Source organism: Hylaeus volcanicus, chromosome 2, assembly GCF_026283585.1.
Source record: "Hylaeus volcanicus isolate JK05 chromosome 2, UHH_iyHylVolc1.0_haploid, whole genome shotgun sequence".
Taxonomy (NCBI): Eukaryota; Metazoa; Arthropoda; class Insecta; order Hymenoptera; family Colletidae; genus Hylaeus; species Hylaeus volcanicus.
Window position 1 is genome coordinate 11,906,187 of NC_071977.1, and position 21,050 is coordinate 11,927,236.

Genomic DNA, 21,050 nt, shown 5'->3' on the forward strand with positions numbered 1-21,050 from the left:
GAGAGAGAGAGAGAGAGAGAGAGAGAGAGAGAGAGAGAGAGAGAGAGGCGACGTGGGATGTATAAGAATTTTAAAACAGATACATGTATATAAAAGTCTTAATGACGTGTGTGCATCAAGTCTGTGTGTTAAGTTAGAGAAATTAGAGATAAAGAACTTCACTCTTTAGAGTCCCTATGAAAGTGTTGAAACATGTATTTTAAAGAAATTCAGACTAGAGTAAGTTTATCTTGTGTGACCATGGCAAAGTTTGCTAGACTCGCGATGTCTCCTTAGAGTCTCTAAGTTAGAGAAGACATTCGAGTGCAACGAGTTGAAGAGACCAAGTTTGATAAAAAATATCATTTGTATAAACACTGCATATGCACTAGCTTTATATAAATGAAGTATATCAGGGTTAACTAATATAGAAATTAAGGATGCAGGACTCAACCGTTTGCGATCCTTTTTAGAATGTAGTCATTGTGCTGCGTATCTTTGGAATTGTAAAAAATGTGCAAAATATAAAAGTGATATACAGTATAGAAGTAATACATGTACAAGTAATTTATATACGAAGTATACATTATTATCTATTGTCACACATAAATACATACAGTTAGTCCCATAATTATTCGTACCCTCTATGCCTATTGAAGAAATTTGTTTAAATTAAGTGGTAGGTCTGACGTTTCAAAGTGTATGTTTGTATAAATATATATAAGCTTGTTCATATACATATTTGTGATGAAAAATTCATTTGGTAATATCAAACCTATTGTTCATGTATATATTTATAACGAAACATTTATTTGGAAACATCAAACCCGTTATTTGATTTACACAAATTTCTTCAATAGACATAGAGAGTACGAATATTTATAGGACTGACTGTATATATAAATATATACGTGTATAAGATTATTCATATGCACATTTATGAAGAAAAATTCAATTGGTACTATTGAAACTATTATTTAATTTAGTCAAAGTTCTTCAATAGACATAGAGGGTACGAATTCTTATAGGACTGATTGTATATGTATATAAATGTATACATGTATAAGCTTATTCATATACATATTTATAATGAAACATTCATTCGATAATATCAAAACTATTCTTTAATTTAGTAAATCTTCTTCAACAGACATAGTGGGTACGAATATTCATGGGATTGACTGTATATAATATGTAGAATGTGCTATGCTTGATGTTCTTATACGATGATAACATAATAATATTTACGACGATGATAATTTTCCGATGCGATGAGAGTAATATGATCAGCCTGTATCAACTTAATACAGTGGGTGTAGAAAGTATTCGTAGACCGATCAATTTCCAAAAATACTGTGTAAAATTGTAATTTATTAACTTATTTTTTTATAAACAATGACATTCTACATAGTCTCGGAAATCTCTAGAATAGATAGATTACAAAAAAAAATAGCTATTTATGTAAGTTGCGAAATTAACAAGAAAAAAACAATTAATCGATAGAAATGTTGAAGCAATAAGTATTCGCACAACTGTTTAAAAGTACTTTACTGGAAATTTGATGTTTTCTAATTCGTACGGAGCAATACACTAATGTGTTTACGTTAGAAACTCTACTGTAAATGGTTCGTCATAAGAATCGTACAAATACTTATTGCTTCTATACTTTTACCCACTTTTCGCATTTTTTTGTTAATCTCACAAATTATATTAACTAGTAAATGTTGTTTGGACTATATCTATCTTAGTGACTTCCGAGAATATGTAAAATATCATTGATTATAAAAAAGAGAAGCTAAGAAACTACAATTTCACACAAAAGTTTTTTGGGAAATTGATGGGTGTACGAATACATTCTACACCCACTGTATAAATGGAATACAGCAGAGTTAAACAACAGAAATAAATAAGGTCATTTCCCAAGCACAAAAACGTCGCGTGTTAACCCGAGCCCCCGTTCCGGTCGCAGCTTGATAACGACGACGTGGCGATTAACTAAACAGCGCCCGGCATTAAATCCCTCATTTTTCCAGAGACGTAGAACTACGATAGAAATTTCAAAGTTGAAACGGCGTAGGATCCTTAATGCCCGGCACCGTTATCGCTTTACCGAGGAAACGATTTCCGTGAAAGCATCCTTCGTTCCAGGGGTGGAAAATGATTTCCGTTGGTGGTTCTTGGCACGAAACGCCGAACTTTTGGGAGAAAATAAGACAGCCGAACGCGGTTGCCAAGATAAACTTGCTCAACGATGGATTCGAATCACCATGACGCTGGAAAGAGAGTATCTCCAGACATTCGCGGTGGATGAAATTCGGCGTAGATCCGATTCCTTGACACGGCACAGCTACCAGTGGCCTCCTTCGAGTGCCATGCGCGTACCATTCGTTAGAGAAACTTTTTTCGACAAGCACGTGAAGGGGATAATCTTTTCTTTTTTACCAGGTTCTAGGCAACATGATTTTTTTACGGGAAAAGTGCTTGATGTATACTTTTGAGACTTCGTATATTTATTTGTGTATGTACGTGCAAGATTACAATATTCTTGCTCGATTTGTTTCGAAATTACGAGCAATATTCTACGTCATATCACGCGGGATATATGTATAATAGACTCAACATAAACTTAATTGTAGGATAAGTATAATTTGCACTGCAGATTGAGGTGAACCACTGTTTAAAACATTTTCTACAGTTTATAAGATGGATACTCTTTTTCGGTAAATAAAGAAAATTCCAAAACTAAATTTAGGATTTAATTCTACACATATTTAATATGATTATTGTTTTCATTGTTTATGTATACTTCAACTCTAATTAAAAAGTATATTCCAACACAATTCGCGTTTTATTAGAAAGACGAAATCCTAAACCCTCGTTCGAAAACCAGTGAGACCTCCAGAAAGAAAATAATCACCGAACTGTTGAATAAAACAACCCGGAGATTTGCAAGCAAAGAACGAGACGAGGTTCGCGAGGTTCAAAGAGAAGAGAGTCATAGCGTTCGGAAGATAGGAAAACGAGAATTTGGTGGTATGGCGAAGCGAAGTAGAAATAGATAACTGTGAACGAGTAGGATGAGAGTCAACCGAGCGATATGAGAGATTGCGGGGGTGGAGATTGACAGGGCACGGGGGAGAGCCCAGTGTCAAGTGTTTTCTGGATGAGCCAACGAAGGTGGAAGTTCTATCTCCGCTTCTCGTCGAGCCAGGCCAGACTTTTCAAAGAGGGGAGAGATGTGATCAGATTTACGACCATTGTATATGAACCGGAGACAAGAATTTTAGACGCGTTCTGCACAGGAGACGGGACATGGGGAAATATAGGGACCATGTACAATCTCGCAATAATCGAAGAGGGAGATTACCAGAGACTTGGGCAGAATGCGTTTCCGAGTGGATAGAAGACGATGGATTTGGGATACGAAGACGGGAACGAGCTCGACATACATTCGCGACATGTCGTTCCAAAGTTGGTTCTACATGAAGATCAAGGTTTCTGAGCTAACAGAATTACGACAAAATTAAAGGGGTGAATGGTACTCGAGAGATGAAAAAAAAGATGCTATTTCATAAATTGTTTCCTCTGTTTATATATTAGGTTGTCCAGAAAGTTCGTGCCAAGTTCTAAGAAAAATTCAGAGGCATATAATATACATATGTATATATATGTATATATATCTGTATTTATTGAATTACATTAGTGCCATTTTGTTTCACAACCTTTCCACCTTTTAACATGTATACATGTTATTTATTTTCAACCATTTCGATATATTCAGACCTGTACTACCTACCAAAAATCGACATGGACTTTCCAGGCAACCCAAGATTTTACAATCAGGATGTCTCTATTCGAAAAACGTATGCTTGAAGTTGAACTACAAAAATTTTCATCCAAAAATATTAAAAGATAGTTATAGATGAAGATCAAGGTTCCTGAGTTAGCAAGATGAATGACGTCAAGGGTGAGGTACTCTCGAGAGATCGAAAAGAAACACTCTTTCATAAATTGTTTTCTATCCTCGGTTGATATATTTTACAATCAGTGTGTCTCTATTTGAAATTTTACGGTTAGATTCTCCCGTTTAGTTTACTGTGATTCGTACGTCACAATTCTGGTTTTATCGACAATATACGAACACCGCGGGCACTTCTGCTGTTTTCATTTGAACACACGCGGAATATCAACCAAGACAGAAATCTAAAATGTTTCTATAGTTCTCGACGATGCGAAATAATATCCGAGAAAAGGTACGCTGCGTTCGAAAACATGCATAAATGGAATGAAATTCCTTTCACAAAACTGGAAATCTCATTTTTCATGAGAAATATTTATCAACGCATACACAATATGATTACGAAGAATTTTGATATATTTAATTAAGATCGAGTATGTATAACTGTGCAGGGTTTTGTCTATGGAAAATAATTTTTAGTTCAGATACTAGACAATTGTGGAGTGTCAATGTTTTCATGTATATTAGTGGATACGTTGCTAAATTTTTATAATTTTTTTTCCATTGATATAGTCGCGTGAAGTATGTCCTTTTTTAAAACTGATCTAATCGTTGGTAGCTCGTACAAACAATTTAGGTAAAAACAACGGAGGTAAGCGTTAAAAAGAGGTAACGTCAGCGGCGATACCTTTGCAATTTCTATTTCTTGCAGTATGAAGGATCACTTTCGGCATAATTAAGTGACCAGCTATCCGTAACGAGCTGCTTTTGATGCATACCAAGTTGGCTGCGCTGTTTGAGTTTTAATTATTCATGCCAGCCCGTAACGAGCCCTACAGGGTTGTCCATCTAACGTCTATTTAATTTCGTTTAACGCAGCAAGTTCGTGCAAACGAGAACTCAAATCTCGGTGCGTTCACGGTCGATCGATCCATTCCGACGTAATCATTCATTCTTCAGCTTTCACCCTTCCGTAAAGACTGAGGATTCTTTGCTTCAGGTCCACGTTGTAGAAAACACAGTCAAAAGTCAATTAATATTCAGGCTATTACAAATTTCTGGGTAAAAAATTTCCAACTTTCTTTTCCATTAAAAGTCAACGTCATCGTATGAAATCTAAGAAGAGTCATTAAGTAGAATTAAACGTGTAATTGAGGATAAAATGGAGGGACCTTCCAGGGAGTAGAGCAAACCAAAAACATTAATTTATTAGAGCTCTAATTATTGGAATGATTTCCCTTATTTTTGATTATTTAAAAATTATTGAGCAACACTTTATTATTGATAGAACTAAACAAGATTCTTTGGTTTTTATAATTCATGGACTTTTAATTCTTAGTTTGTGCTAATTATTATTCTATTTAACGTTCCTACTTCCACGAATAACTTCAACTCTATAAGTTGTTAAATGTCATCATACTGTCACATTCCTACGCAGTCTTATCGTCATATTGTTATCACTATGCGTCTGCAAATCGCAGATATTCCTCACGTACGTAATATTATATAAACACAAAAATAATGTATTATATGCGAATATGTGTAAACATTATTATTACACTTTTATATCTATATTATACGTGTTACTATCTTGAATATTTCGTATCTTCTTCTACAGAACTTTCAATAAATTAAACCAGTAATGTCTACGTATAACGTTGAAGTCCACGCGTGACTCAAGAAAGGATGAAAATAACAAGTGTCACTAAAAAATATCATCCAAATAATCCCCATATTACAAAAACTGTCTAGTTCCAATAAAATCAGCTTATCGTGTGTAGTTAACTAACAAGCTAGTTCTCGATGAGAAGTTGGGAAAATTGTACGACAGTTAGAATGCACGCGTGCAATAACAGCATTCCGCATTTCCCTCCTGTCTTTGCTTTCACCGCGACAAGTGAATCGCCCTAATTTCAGCGTCACCCCTTTTCCTGAGAAGGGAAGTAAATTTGTATGGTCGAAGCTCGAAAATAACCGAGCGTTTCAAGCACATAACTCCTCCACATCCGCGAAAGATACACGCGAATCTACATCATTTGACTTTCCGAGGACGATGCTGGGACGCGATAAATTCCGCTCTTCCTTTCCTGCGTCGTATCTCGTACCTCGTACGGGTTTCTGGACGTCTCTCTTCTACCGAATGATTTATTATCATTGCTGCGTGACCCGTCAGATACTGAAAATGCTCTCTTAGGTTACTAACCAGCGAGACTGGTATCGCTTATCCGTGGAAGCCCTTCCGCGACCAGCGAAAGCAATTAAAATGAAAATCGTTCGTCCTGCGCTCTCCTCGCAGACTCATCGGCAAATATGCTCTCTCCAGCAGATATGGTTATCGAGTTATCTGTTCCGTGTCGCCCAACGCGGAATGAAAAGGCAATTCGTAACAGCGGATGGCACTGTCCTGTCCTGCACGACCACCGATTTGTCTCAAAGATTCCTCTCATATTGGAACGACGAAACGACGCAACGGGAACGCGGTTTAGTATAACAAACGGCAGTCTTTGCTTTGGTAACGCGAGTACGATCACCTCTGAAGAGGCACTGTTCCTGGTCACGTAATCTGACGCGTGAATAGGAAGTAAAGCAAACCAAAAACATTAATTTATTGGAGTTCTTTACTCCAATTATTCGAATGATTTTCTTTATTTTCGATTATTTAAGAATTATTGAGCAACACTGTTTGTTTATCGCTGTGATGATGTGTGACTGTTTAAATCGTGAACCGAATTTTTTCCTGGAAAGAATAATTCCTTGATAGCTCCCTTTTCTCTGTAAAATTGCTTCGTTCTTTATTTGATAACGGTGCGTAATCTGTTTTATATTAATTATTGTGCCTACTGGTCCAGTATAGCTTGTTACAAATCACGAATCTTGCACATATATCGTTTCATATCATTTCTTGACTTCTTACATTGCAATTAGATGTCTACACCTCCTTAGAGTTATGTAAAATTGCTGTTCATTTATTTAAATCTGATGTTACTGTATCATGCTGAACAAAATTTTATCCTTAATATATACTGACTATCTTCTACCGTAGGACTTGAATTCCATAGGACTTGAATGCTAATGCCAACATAGCATTCAACAAACCACGAATATTCTTCCTTCGACAGTAAATAAAAATAAAGAAAACTTACACAAACAATCTTCCCTGAATTATAGATATTTGTTTGCACTGAGAACCAATTGGATAATATTCATAAAGCGTATCCGTCGAAAAATTAGCTTAGTGAAGTTAACAACCCCAAATGCAAATTTTGATAAAAATCAAATTACATTCGTTTGTCCACGATTTCTCCACGTTTGTCCAACCACAATTTTCATTTGTGTGCAATGGCTATCGCAACATTTTATTTATATTTTAATTATTCCCCTTCCCCCGTTTTTATGTAACATGTCAATAATATTAATTTAAAACACAAACAAATAACAAATAACGTTAGTGGTTCTACGCAGACATAAATAATTAGCTACAAAATTGACAAAACGAGGGCAAATGACTCGCGACCGAACGTATCGCTCCAACTTCTCCTTAATTGAAGTGTATCTTTTTTCTGAGGGGTGGACAAACGAAAATATCGATTGGACAAACGAAAAACGTTAGTGGACAAAATGTGAAGGGACACATTTGTTAAGAAAACCCTAAAAAGAAGGTCTATATAGGTGTGTTGACTTCAAATGGCTTATTTGTGGTGTAACTTTTTTCTGAAGGGTGGACAAATGAAGATTGTGGTTGGACAAACGCGAACAAATCGTGGACAAACGAATGGAATTTGATTTTTATCAAAATTTGCATTTGGGGGTGCCAACTTCACGAAGCTCGAAAAATTGGATAGTATCCTCGAATGAGATGGAATAAGGACTAATTTGATCGCGATCCTTGGAACAATTCGCGTTTGATTAAGCATCGTTTTAATTAATCTTACTTCGTTCCACCTTCTTTTCCTCTTGTCTGTCTCTTTGCTCTATTAAGAGTGCCGACCTACATTGCAACTACGCTGCAATTGCAACAGAGGCCTCGTTGTACGAGGCTACAGGGCCTCTTTCAAAACCTTCAACCCGCACCTGGTCTCGAGTGTCCTCGAACTAGGAACCGCGAACATAATGCACCTCGGTGTATCGTTACACGGGCTTGCCGTGGTTGTAACGCGTAATAACATAGTCACGTTGCATCTATTTGGTCCTTACAGATAGCAGCTGGATGTGCACTTATGGTTACGAATAAAATTGTAATAAGCAATTCACATTGCTGATCCACAAGAATCTTCTAAACAGTCGATGCATGAAACGAGTAAAAGCAATGACCCTTCCTAGTATAAATTTTCTTTCGAATGAAAGGCAAAAAGAAATTATTTCATGAATTTAATAATTATCGAACAGAACGATACGTGGCTGCATTGTGAGAGTAATTAAGATATTATTAGATACCGTTGCATTTTTCAGTGGAGTCTGTCCCCTTAAATAAAGTGTGTTTGTAACAGTAAAATATGTAACCGCTACCTCTGCGATATCGGTTTTATTCATGAAGTATCTGTTTCGCATGCAATTGGCCCGTGTCCAGAGATGGTGATAGACACTTGAAGAAGTATCTGGATAACATGGAGGATAAGACATGGTAAGGTCTCCTATTCTGAAATAGAAATTCTTCGTGATTTTCGCTACCTGGAAAATCTAATCCTTGGTATGCAGTGATCTTGCCTTCTCGAATGTCTTCTGACGTGGATCATCCGTACCTATTGTTAGTCATATCATGAATGATTACATTATCATAAATTATCCATTTCTCATCGTGTCTAACCACTGGCTTTAAAAATGAGTAACTTTTGGCCGCAGAAATTCTTCTAAATCGATTCTAATAAATCGTTATTGTTCGTCGTACATAACTAGTACAATAATTTCAGATAACATTATACTTTTTAAAATGCACATCACGATCGAACTTACAACCCTAATAAAAAGTGAACAAATTTTTATTAATTGATACGTCCAAGGTGTGATTTAATCGAAGTACGAAACAATTTCTTCGAAAAGTTCGTCGAACAGAAATTCCACCATCGGGTGATCGCAGGGAGTATGTGTAAGATGGCAGCTGAAGAAAGGCTTGCACTCCGCGCATCATCGAAAAATGCTGTCAAGGAGATTCCTGCGAAAAGACTGCAACGTCTTCTATCTGACATTTTCCGGTTCGCGAAAAATCCGTTATGAAGTCTCTTTCCTGGGAAATACCGGCGGGAACGATTCCACTAAATCTTCCGATCGAGGCTATCGATCCGTGGGAAAACGGATTGTCAAAGCAAAGTCCCGCTTCCATCTGATTTCCATCCCAGAATTCAGGAAATTGGAGGAACCTCGAATTTCGGCTTTAAAAGGTTTATCCTACGTAACAGTTATTCTTGTTGCTAAAGATTTGATTACTATCTAAAGATTTTATCGACGGACGATCTTTTGTCGCGAGTAATACCGATTACCAAGGTCTCACCACGTGAAATGCTGCGTCGTTGCTGCGACTGGAGAACCGGAGGGAGATAGAGGGAATCAGAGTCCTTCGATCTCCCTCTATATACATAGATTATACAATCGACGAGCTTAATACTAAGTACATGGAGATCAAAGGAAACATACTTCCTTCGATTTCCAAAGTCGGACTCTGTCAAGCAATTGTTTTAATTAAGAGGGTGAAGCTAAGTGGAGATTGCAACGCGAGCAACCGTGCAACTGTACTTACCGAGTCAATCCCGTTTCCTCTTGTCGACCCTGATTCAAGAGAAACACGATCGTCGCCTGTATCAATCTTCTACTCCCTGCATCCCGTTGACGAAGCCAATATCGGACTCGACTTACGCCGACTACTCTTTTGGTTTTACTGCGCCGCGCCGGGAACCCATGACTCCGTCTTACAAGAGAAACTTCTGATCCGGAAGCTACCACAGACGATACGTGGCCCGTAATATACTAAAACAGACTATATAATTATACATACAGGGTGTCCCAGCATCGGTGGTACAACCGAGGTGGGGGTGATTTTACATAAAAAACAAATCGAAAATAAAGAATAAAATTTATTTATTTGAAGTTTCGTTCTCGAGAAAATTGGTTTTGAATATTAAGCGAGTACGCGTACACGTGACTATGGTTTAGATGGATAGATCCCGATACAAGTCGTATGTATGTTTGTACATATGACACTTATAAGTAGTAAACTAGTACTCATATACATGACACTTATAAGTAGTATTCATATCATTAATATCAAGATGATGTGGCGTATTACTCATTTCTGTTTACGGATGTAGAGTGAATTTAAAGTTTGTATCGAGATCCATATATCTATGCGATAGTTAAGTGTACCCGTACTCGCTTAATATTCAAAATCGATTTTCTCGAGAACGAAATCTCAAATGAAAAAATTTTATTCCTTATTTTCGAATTGTTTTTTCATGTAGAATCACCTTCTTCTCGGTTGTACCACCGATGCTGGGACACCCTGTATATTTAACTGTACGACGTTTCTTTAAACCTGTAACGCAAATACCAATAGTTTGTTATTCCCTCTTCATATTTTAAGATAAACATATAAACAAAGGACTTTGTTTTATAATCATTAATTATTTCCAAATCGCCGGAGATTTACCCAATTATAAAATAATCAAAATGAGTAAAATATACGTACACATATTTATACGTATTTAAAAATATACATTTACGAAATATAAATAATTTTATAAATATTGTTTGTCGTTACTTATCTTTATTGTATGTAATTAAATAAAAAGGTTTCGAATACAATGAAAAGCTTGTTCCTGTTGGAAAAGTAAATTGAATAATTTAGAAAATTTCAAACAACCCTGATCATCCTGATCATTATTACGCGATGCAGAGCGTAAACAGCAGATCGCGTTTTAGCACCGCACCGGAAACATATTTATTTCTCCAAGTTCGCGATGGTCGCGGAATTATCAGGAAAAGGGATTTTTCACTTTCCGATCGTCGCGTTGATATTTTTATTTAACGAGTACTCCGAGTAATAACCGCATCGCGAAAACCAAAAGGACTGGTAGGAACCAGGACAAATTTGTAAATTCGACGATTGGAAACGATGCCACGTTTGCGTAGGAATTCACTTTGTTTCTTTGTTGGCGAATCGATGTCGCGGTATCGATTGTAAATCGTTTGCAAATCGTTTCCATTTACGTCAACGAAACGATCATAGCTTTGTACAGGCACGTTTCAAGTTTCGATCATGATTTCTCGATTAATTCACGAGAGAGAAATTCCTGTTGTCATTGTAAATTTATACGCTGTCGTCAAACGATTGAAATTTATTGTTCGCTTAAATGCCATGAACTTAATGCGGTTTTGGATGACGGAAGGGGTACTAATTTCAGCCGCGAAAGAACGACTGAATATTACTGTATACCGTAAATATAAATTGTTGCTCGAGTTTCCATTTCAACTGAAAGAATTGTATTTTCTTTTTTAACGTGTTTATTGTGCCGTACGTTTATATAACTGGAAGCTGAATTTAAATACAATCTTTTTACAGGTGTAACGGATTGAAAACTCATAATGAAAAGAAAATTTATTTGACCAAAGAATGGGGATCAAATTCATTTGAAAAGATCAATTAATATCGATTTTACATTTGTAAAATATAATTTAAAATCAAAATAACTTTTGATATAATTTAAAGCAGCAGAGGTTACACAGTTTATTAAACAAGTTAATCTGTTCGTAAAACTGTAAGACATAATCAGTAATATTTACAGAGTTTCTAATAACTCTGAAATATGTAATTATTGATCACACTATAAACATATTTTTCAGTTTCATAATAAGTTTTAATTTTAAGAAATAAACAGATTTGAAACATTTTTATCATCCCACACGATTTCGAATTGATTGAAATAAATAACTTGTCGTGAACGTAAAGGAGTAATTGCGTGAAGCATTGCATGAAACCTTTAAAAGTTAAATAAAATATTGAAAAATCGACTAAATAAATTAAAGTCCATTTTGCTAGATGTCGGAGATGCCGCAGATATGAAACACACTGAAAAATGCCACAAAAAGGTGGCCAACGGCTGTGTATACTAAACATGGATACCCGTTGATGCAGCGTACTGCAGTGATGCACCGCGAAGGCGGATGTCAAACCATCCAACATTTCCGGGCGGTAAATAATGGCTCAAACGCAATACGATAAATCTGGTATCTCCGTTAAATATTTTTCGTTCACTCATTGGACTCATTGGAATCGTTTTTAGTCAGGAATTTCGGTCACCTAAAACATTAATGTATGTATTTTTTTCATGATTTAATTTAAAGTGATAATATGGACCATGGAGTACACATATATGTTTTTCAAAATAAGTTTCGGAGAAGGGTATTATGTCTGAAAATAAATTTAAGAGAAAGCAATTTTACCTGAAAATAAATTTTTAGACGAGGCAATTTTACCCGAAAACAAATTTAAGGAAAGGCATTTTTAAATAAAAATAAACTTTAGAGGAGGCAATTTTCCATGAAAACAAATTTAAGAAATAATAATTTCACCACGAAAACAAATTTAAGAAATAATAATTTCACCACGAAAACAAATTTAAGAGACAACAATTTCCCCTGAAAACAAATGTAAGAAGTGACAATTGTACACGAAACCAAATTTAAGAAATAATAATTTCACACGAAAACAAATTTAAGAGACAACAATTTCCCCTGAAAGCAATTTCAAGACGTGACAATTGTACACGAAACCAAATTTAAGATAAGGCAAATTTCACACGAAAATAAATTTGAATAAAAGTGGTTACATGTGTTGCGCAACGAGATTATTGGACTAAATGCTATTTCCGATGCCATTCCCGCAATGTTCCAAGGGACCTCATAAAATGTGTATCCACGTTAATGGCTTCTATTTGAGCGTGCGTCAACTAGCGCGCGAATACGCCCCTATACACTTTTGGAAATCACTAAAACGGGATCGGTGAATATCGTAAGGTAGAACACAGCTCGAAATTGCGTTGGCTTTTAATGACTGCGTGTTGTGGCTCGCATATGGTCGACGCCCGTTTCGTTCCCTTTTGATAAGGAACAATTATTAGTGATAGTCGGAGAGACGCCCCTCGCAGGACGCCCGCTTGAATATACCGGGTGTCTCGAGTGGTCGACGTGTACCATCGAACAGGAAACAATAGGCTCTCTTGTTCACCCCTGCCGTTGGCTTGGCTCTTTGTGCCAACAAAAAAAAATGATCCAAACGCGCTCTTGTACTAAGTCTTACGCACATTTTCGAAGCTCGGAGATATCGTTGACGTTTCTCTTCTTCTTCTCGACTTCCTCCTGCGGATTTTCTCCCTTCGATTACTGCTATAGAACCAGAAGAGGCTTAGCTATGCTATGGAAACATTTATTTTAATAATCGTTGACGAATGAATGAAGATTTGTGACATTTATACGAACGATCAAGTAAATTTCGATTTATTTATCGTGTCACATTTAGTTTTATATTATTGGAATAGTAATTGTTGGTTAGGTATTAATGAATAATCATTATTCTAGAAAGGATGATATACGAGAACTGTATTTTCATAATCTGTTTGATTCTTTTTCTTTTGGATGATCCAATGCCAAGTTATCCTGTGAACCATTGGAAAAAGAAGACAAGTTTTGTATAACTATTAGGTGAACTGGAAAATAATGTCGTTTTTGCAATTTTAAATATTTGCTTATCACTCATCAGCTCATTGATTTTTATCAATCTGGCATTGAAAATTTTGCACACCTGATGGCAAAAAGCTGCTGATAACGAGGGCGATTTCATAATTGATTAAAAATAGAAATTTATGAAAAATTTGTTTGAATTTAATGTAAAAGAAACGACATTACTTTCCAGTCTACCTAATATTATAAATGAACAAAAAATGATTCAAAGTGATTCAGAAAAATGTTCTTTGTTAGCTTAAAATATCTAGTGTTACGTGTAATAGGATCTACGTTCTACAATTATTTTTTATTCAAAATAAAAATTGGTACAGGAAATCTTTTTCTAGATTTTTAGTAGGAAGATGCTAAAATCATAATTAAAAATGATACGCAAACGGTAGATAGAGGAAAGGTACAAACGTAATTTCTTTTTCCGAGACGTGTAAATTGTTAACGATTTAAGAATGATCAGGATCTCTGGGCTGGTCCATGAATAGGACATTAGGGTGCCGATGCCATGCATATCCTCCTAAAATTATGTTGACATAATTCTTCTCGCGGCGATAAAAAGCGAACGAAAGCGGAATGCTGAGAGGGATAATTCTGGTCGCGAATTTCTACCATTCTAAAGCTGCTCGCTCTACTTTTCGAGGAAACCAAATGGCGAGAAATGTTTTTCCGGCAATTTATATAAAATTGCACTTCTAACGAAAATAGATACAGTTATTAGGGGGACCAGAAAGTATATAATATTCGTATCGAATATTCGTATATTTTAAATATTTGATGAGTTTTAACCTGAATCTTTTAACCTGAATGAGTTTTAACCTGAATTTGCTTTTATGTAAACGTGAAATCGTGCACAGTTTATTCGCTTTGTATGTGAATAACAAAAAGATGTACGTGTAAGGAAGCTTGTTTATTTTTTATTTTAGTTAGTTCCTGAGAATTCCGTTATATCCTTAAGAGAGTTATTATATTCCGATGGAGGAATATTTATCAGCATTTTATCATTAATATAATATTTTAGAGCACTCATACTAGCAGAAACAATGATTTAATGAGGTATAAAAAAGCAAGATTCAGCATTTCTTTTTGAAAACGTCGAGGAGTGAGAATATAAAGGTTTATTATATCTTTATACCTCATTTTTCTTGATCGTCCTATTGAATCACAAGAAGAAATTCTCCCTCGATAACTTAAGAAGAGAACCGCAAAAACTTACAGTGTAGAAAGTATTCATACACCGATCAATTTCCAAAAAAACTATGTAAAATTGTAATTTATTAACTTATTTTTTATAAACAATGACATTCTACATAGTCTCGGAAATCTCTAGAATAGATATTTTACAAAATATAGCTATTTATGTAAGTTGTGAAATTAACAAGAAAAAAACGATTAATCGATGGAAATATTGAAGCAATAAGTATTCGCACAACTGTTTAAAAGTACTTTACTGGAAATTTGATGTTTTCTAATTCGTACGGAGCAATACACTAATGTGTTTACGTTACAAACTCTACTGTAAATGGTTCGTCATAAGAATCGTACAAATACTTATTGCTTCTATACTTTTACCTACTTTTCGCATTTTTTTTTGTTAATTTCATAAATTATATTAACTAATAACGTTATTTGGACTGTATCTATCTTAGAGACTTCGGGGAATATGTAAAATATCATTGATTATAAAAAAAGAAGTTAAGAAACTACAATTTCACACAAAAGTTTTTTTGAAAATTTATCGGTGTACGAATACATTCTACACCCACTGTACGTATTCGAAGAAAGTCTCACGATAAAGCTAGGATCTAAAACTGAAAATCCCAGTCTTTTTTTTTTCAAAATCATATCCATTGGTAATTAGAGTGGAAGTGCAGACACGCATGCGCCAATCTCGCCCCCACCATAGGTCCAAGTACACAGAGCCCACCGTAGAGACACAAACGATCTGGCTTCGCCTCAGTATTCCGCCGCGTCTTGTCTCGCGTACACCGCGTGATGGTTTCATTCCTTTCGTAATTTGTCTCCCTCGGAACGAACCGTCTTCTTATGTCGCGAAGTCTGTGAACAGAGCCTGCGGAAAAGACCATGGATCAACGCCAGGACTATCGACAGCTCACGGCAAGTTTTACATTCGCAATTAGTTTTATAGAAATGTTAAATCGTTGCTCCGAAACGTGTCGCGGAAAACAGACTTGGTCCCGAGGACTTGTTTTAATCTCTTATCCTTTGAATTTGGTATTTCAATTATTCGAACAAAAACTGTAGTAATCAAGAGTTATTTTATCGACAATTGGGTGGAAAATTTGAATGACGATAATAATCTACCGTGTAACATTTAACGAGGCGTTACTGTTACTTTTTAATTATTCAGCTGTAACTGATCGTTCGGACCAGTGGAGCACAATGTTTTTCGTTACTTGGACAGAGGCAGTGTAATAATATTTTTTTCCTGGACCGAGTCTCGGGAAGAACGAAAGTAATGTATTTCAATTCAGATCAATGGCAGATTGATTTAATTTAGTGGAAAAAGCTTGTGTTGTATAAAATGTGCTGTATATTTACGGTTTGGCCTTTGTGTTATTTAAATTTATTTAAATCATGTTTATTCAAAGGTATTTTTTGTTGATGTTGCAGGAGTGTGTAAAAACTGATGTTAATTCTTAAATACCAGCTGTGTAACATGTGGCGTTAATGAAATTCTAGCACGTTGCATGATGGTATTCAGATTGTTACATTTCGAATAGTTTTTGGTCTTATATAAAATTTGCTTTAAATTTTACAATAGAAAAATTCGAAATATATTATATTATTTTCGTTCTTCCTGAAACATTCTTTTTATTTGTACGCCAAAACAAAATTGAGGATGTAAAAAGAAAACAAGGAAATTTTTTGATATAGAGTGAACAGTAAAATTAAGAGATATCAAAGCTGAGTGTTGGATAGACTTCTAATTTTCACGAATCGTATTTGCTACTTATATAGGAACATAGAAGCACGCAATATAAAAGCAAACACTAGTGTTTCACAAGTCCAAAGTAAAGAGTATGGTATCTTAAGGAATGATGTCAATTAGCAAATAAAAGATTTTCTAAAAGGTGCTTTAGAAGTTTATAATATACATCAATTATATAAATGTGATTTATTCCATGTCATCAATATTTTATAAAAAAGAAAATCGTAAAGTCTCTTTGAAAAAAACTCTTCGTATATCTTCGCCTTAAAATTTTTTCTTGGTTACAAGAAAAATAAGAAACTGAATATTCACAGTAACGATAATGGGATTCAATTTTAATAAACATATTTTAGCTGCAGCTCCCCTTTTACGTATTTCTGTACCTTTTGAATTATTTAATATTTTACATTTATGTATTTTCTCACATTTGCCCGATGAAGGTATTGAAATAACAAATGTTTCCTTGAGTTTCCTATTTACTTGAACTCGCTAACTGATCGAAAACTCATGGCAGTAGTAGTGTGTCACTTGCGTGTTACTGGAACAGAAATCCGTAAGTTTCTGTAATGTAATTGATTCACGGACCTGTGGTAATTGAATCTCATGTCTGTACTCTTCTTGGAGCACTATACAAGATGACTTTAGAAACTGAGACAAGCTGTACATCATTGTCAAGAATCTCTTGCTGATATATTGTTTCTGTTGCAAATATAATGTGCAGTATGCAACATGCACTTGCATTTGTGTTGTAAATGCAACTATGCATCTTTCCTGACAGAATTCGATTCGTTACACAATTTTACGTACAAAAAATATAACCATGGACATTCCAATATTTTGTGATAGTTTGTATTTAATTGTTCGTGAAAAGAAAGAAAATTATCGCAAGATAGTTCTCGTTGGAGTCAACATTTCCTTGTCTCAATTTTATTTGCATTTGTGTTTGTCCTAGTTCCTCGAATCATCCTGTATATCATTGAACTCTTCGATCTCTCTTTTCAGGTCAATCTCTATAAAACTGTTGGAATTTTTCCACGATAAATTTGGAAGTTAGTCATATCGCGTGGAAATATTTATGTTCTTCTTCTGTTTTTTTTTATCGTTGAAGAATTGCTACATGTGACAGCTTTTCAAAAAAATAGTAGCAAAATCTAAAATTTTAAATGTTACTCCAAAAAGTGACTTATTTAGTATACAATGACACGTTTGGCTTAAAGTAGACAAAATATTATAAATTATACTCCAATGAATGTTTCTATAATTAATACTGTATTAATAAGAAAGAAAAAAAATTTGTATTGAAACGATGTAGTTTGGAAGAATAAAAAAAAATATTCGTTAAATCTATGAAATAAAAATTATTTTATAGAGGAAGAGTAATTTTTCTATAAAAATGCAGTAATTTGCCCACGTTTGCAATATTATCGGTCCTTAACACATGGGAACGAGATAATACAGTAAAAGGCGTGTGTTTTCGATTTACCATCGAAAGGATTAAATTACTTCCCTTTAACACAGGAAAATTTTCCTTTGATAGTAAAATAAAGTGACTGAGGATTCGGTGGTCACTTCTCTACGAAGTTTCGCAAGTTATATTGCGTCAGAGCAGAAAAGTTTCAACTTCAAACGTTTGAACTGCGAACAAGCAGTCTCCGACACCTATACAATCGAAGGTTTCTCGGAACTTTCAAAAGTTGTTCACAACACTGCGAGCGGTCTTTACAGAGCTCTTAATGTACAAGACGCGATGGAAATCAGGATCAAACTAAAAAAATCGATTTTCTCTTATATATTAGATATAGAAATTAATTCTACGCCTCTATAAACAATTATTTACAACTCTAGTTTAAACAAATATATTTACTCGTCATCTTGGTACATCAAAGTACCAACCTTCTAAATCTTTACACGTACCCTAAGTCTCAACCTGATATATTAATAATTACTTTTTCAATCGATCATCAAATAATTTATTTTTATTCGAGTTTAACTTTCTTCAAACTGTTATTTCTATCGACAGTTGCGTTCGTAAACATGGAGAGACATAAAAATCTGCATCAATTAAATATAGAGTATCGTGGACGTATTTGGAGAATGAAAAATTCAGCGTGCATTGGCAGGAGTCCACGCAATCGTAATTCAGAGAGCAGAGCTTTGTATTGTAATCCCTGGATAACAGAAACTTAAAATGTTTGTAGAAATACGAAATACTCAAAATGGTTTTTTTTTTATGGACTCTGTCGAAGGCCCGAGGCTTTTACATCAGTTTTAGACTTATGTTAGGGTATAGATACATTGTACGGAGATCCAAATAATGAATACAGATATTTATTTAAAGTGGAGTTACACATGATTAAAAATAGAGGCACAATATTAATTTTTACACTTTAATATTTTAAAGTGTAAAAATGAATTTTATTCCTCTATTTTCAATCATGTATTCAATATTTCAAGTCGTACGCGTAATTACGTTAAAAACGTTATGCACTCCTTCCATTTCTTGTGCAAAGGCAAGTTTCCAAAGTCGACGATAAAAAGTGTGAAAAATGGTTAATTCCGTCTCGGATCTTTTCCAATGGAATTGTAAAAGTTAGGATATTTTCCAAGCCCCGCAGGAATTGGTCGAAGTTTGGGAACTCGGTCGAAAGTATGGCATTCGAAATCAACGCGAAAAGTTGTCATCTAACCGAGAAGGGCCAACGAAAGTGTCCCCGAATTTCGATCGTTTCGCGTTTCCTTTCTTTGACGACAAGGGGGATGAATACGTTATGAGTTATGAGAAACGAAATATGTCCGACAAGTTTCGCCTCCATCCACTTTCATACAATCGACGATCCACTCGGCCGAGATTGGTTTCTCTTTCCGCGTCTTTAAAAGGAGCGCCAAGTGCAATCGAGAGGACGCAATCTGGCCTTCGTTTCTTCTTCCTTCGGCGAATTTTGTGCCCAACTTCGCGGCGCAAAAAGTGAACTGTCGCGAGCGTAATCTTTTGACGAAAGTTCGACAGAACTCGACGGGTGGAAACTTTCTGCAGTTCTCCTCGCGAGTTTTCCTCAAAGTCGGATACAATTTTTCGTAATGTAATAGACTCGGAGTTTGCATAAAACGTGGGAGGAATCTTTGCTTTCAATCGTCTTGTTAAAACACCGTTATAAATTCTATCACACCCGAGCTGAATAAAATCTCGAATCGTGAATTGTCTGTTACGGTCTCGATCGTGAGGGTGACTATAAAGATGAAATAGATTCTCTCTTTTAATAGGTCATTAAGTTAATAATATTTTTTTAAAATTGTCAATGGAATATCTGTATATTTTATTTAATTATTTTCATTTTATTCAAGGGGTAACAAAAATAGTGGAGCTTCATTTTAAAATATCTTATTCACTTGAATTTATTTTCAGTTTACTTGTAATACTGCAAAATTAAAAATTATGTGTTACAGAATTAAGGCAATAAAGACAGGGATTGAGTGAAATAGTATTTCAAACGGGAAATCGTCTGTTATAGTTTAGGGTGACTATGAAACTAAAGTAATTTCTTTTTTGTGATACATTTGACAAGTCTTTAAAATAGTATATGAAAATAGTATTCTATTAGTAGTATTCTTTTAGAAGGATACTGACAATAGTGTAGCATTATTTTTGAAATATTTTATTTACTTCGATTTATCTTCAATTTAATCCTATCATTGGAAAATTAAAATCATGGCTGGATTGCCTAAAATAAGTCAAAATAGCTTCATGTACTTTTTAACACAGAAATGACGTGTATTCAATTATTTAAATAAACGCTCCAGCTAACCAGTTCTCTCTTGCCAACGTCAACGACGTTTCTAAAATGTTTTTGCGCTCAATCCACTTGGCATTCACGCACTCTTTTTTCTCGTTTTCTGTTAAATTATTCACTCCGTACGTGAATAATTTTCAGTAAAAGGCAGAGAACCACCAAAATCACATCTACCTACGCCGTGTTTATAGTGGCAAATGTCATTGCCCGAAACTGCGTGAAACCGTTGAGTAACGCCAAACTGTCACGACTCCAAAATGTCATGACTTTCACGTCACCTTAATTATATTCGAACACGTTTGGAGATATTCCCAACACGCTCATCGCTGGCCGTTTGTTTACATTACCTGTCGAAGCGTGGACATTCATCGTACGATGCATGACCAGAATGTATATTCGACAGCGGTTATGTTTTCCAATGTTTACCGAAGAGTAATCAATGATAATTTTGTTAGTGTACGGTGAATGCTGCTCTTGACATTTATACAAGATTTCGCTTCACACGAACACCGTGCAGACGCAATGATTCTTTAGGCAGCAAATTGTGCAACTATTGCTGATGTTACGGTCTGAATAGTAATTATGAAATTAATAGTATTTTCAGAAATTGTTTCAGATTCAATAATATTTAAAAAAAAATTACACTATGACATAC

At 35.1% G+C, this 21,050-nt stretch overlaps 1 protein-coding gene and 1 long non-coding RNA gene across 3 annotated transcripts in view; one reads left to right on the plus strand and one right to left on the minus strand.

Annotated features, from left to right (window-relative positions):
- The window catches only part of LOC128873034 (matrix metalloproteinase-2), a 205,677-nt gene that overhangs the window by 81,699 nt on the left and 102,928 nt on the right, over nt 1-21,050 (plus strand). The gene's annotated exons all lie outside the window — the stretch shown is intronic.
- Nucleotides 14,513-21,050, minus strand: part of LOC128873037 (uncharacterized) — a 64,257-nt gene continuing 57,719 nt past the window's right edge. Inside the window, exon 3 of the long non-coding RNA XR_008456301.1 lies at nt 14,513-15,725. This is a non-coding gene — a long non-coding RNA (uncharacterized LOC128873037). The remainder of the gene's footprint in view (nt 15,726-21,050) is intronic.